We start from the raw sequence: 1,481 nt of genomic DNA on the forward strand, positions 1-1,481 counted from the left end.
AATCACCTCCCTGTCCCTGCTGGCCACCCCTCTTCTGATGGAGCCCAGCATACCATTTGCTTTCTGAGCTGCAAGACCCCCAAGTCCTTCTCTGCAGGGCTACTCTCAAGATTTGCTCCTCCTAGTCTGTATAAATGCCTGGGATTCCTCTGGCCCAAGTGCAAAACCTTGCACTGTGCTGTGTTGAACCTCATTAGATTCACCTGGGCCCACCTTTCAAGTCTGTTGAGGCCCCTCTGAATGGCATCCCTTCCTTTCACTGTGTCAACCACACCACTGAGTTCAGTGCAAACTTCATTTTTTGTTACCAAATCTACATTATTAACATCATGTACTTTTTAAAATGCAGTTTTTCTGTAAGAAAAATCATCAGTTATATACAATATCTGCACACAGATGCTCACAAGATGCAAACTCTAGACTTTCTGACAAATATCAACAAAGCTAAATTATTGTTCTGTATATAAATTGCCAGACTTGTCTGTGAAAAGTGACTACAAAGGCAGAAAGCATAGTGTATGTAGTAATGATGGTGGGAAAGAAGGAGAGGGTTAATTCTTTTGCTTAATTAACATCAGCAGCAGCTGGCAGATATTGGGAAGTGACATCTGTCATTGAACGCAGCAGCAGCAGCTTTTGTAAGAGATACAAAGAGAGCTGTATCTTGCAGCTATGGTAGTCTGCTGGTTGTGGAACCTATTTCAGCACTCCTTCGGGGCCACATGTAGTGTGCATCTCACAGAAGTGATCACCAAATGGAAAACAGCAATAGCATGCTAAAACACTTCTGCAGAAGACATGAGATTGAGCACTAAAAATCTACGAAGATGGATTTTTCAGATGAGTGTGTCCCTGTCCAGCACTGCAATTCATCTTCATTTAATGCAGTAAAAAGCACAGTCAGGCTTGCATAAATCATTCCTTGTTTGTTCTATTTGTACTGTACGTGTATGGGATTAGAGAGCTTTGAACACTTTAATGCCAAAGAGACAAAATACAGCAGTGTTAAGATACAGAAAGAAGGAGAATCTTCCTGTGCTACAGGTACAACATGCACATCCACCAGTGTGCAACAGGACTAAGCTTAAGATGGCAAATAGTGTCTGGAGATCAAAAAGACTACTTCTAGCCAATTTATTTGTTTAAAAACAGTGCCCTGTATTAACTGAGTGGACCTGGTATTGATAGGGTAGTGCGCTTCAATGCAAAATATCTTCAATGCAAAAATGTGTTGAGGTGGAAGCTCATCGGTAGGAACTGGAGCCATTGAGCCCTTGGATGAAAAGCTTAACATGAGCCAGCAGTGTGCTCTTGCAGCTCAGAAAGCAAATGGTATGCTGGGCTCCATCAGAAGAGGGGTGGCCAGCAGGGACAGGGAGGTGATTGTCCCCCTCTACTCTGCTCTTGTTAGGCCCCATCTGGAGTACTGTGTCCAGGTCTGGAGCGCCCAATATAAGAAAGACAGAGAGCTGTTGGAGAGG

The sequence above is a fragment of the Meleagris gallopavo genome, chromosome 4, assembly GCF_000146605.3.
Source record: "Meleagris gallopavo isolate NT-WF06-2002-E0010 breed Aviagen turkey brand Nicholas breeding stock chromosome 4, Turkey_5.1, whole genome shotgun sequence".
Classification (NCBI taxonomy): Eukaryota; Metazoa; Chordata; class Aves; order Galliformes; family Phasianidae; genus Meleagris; species Meleagris gallopavo.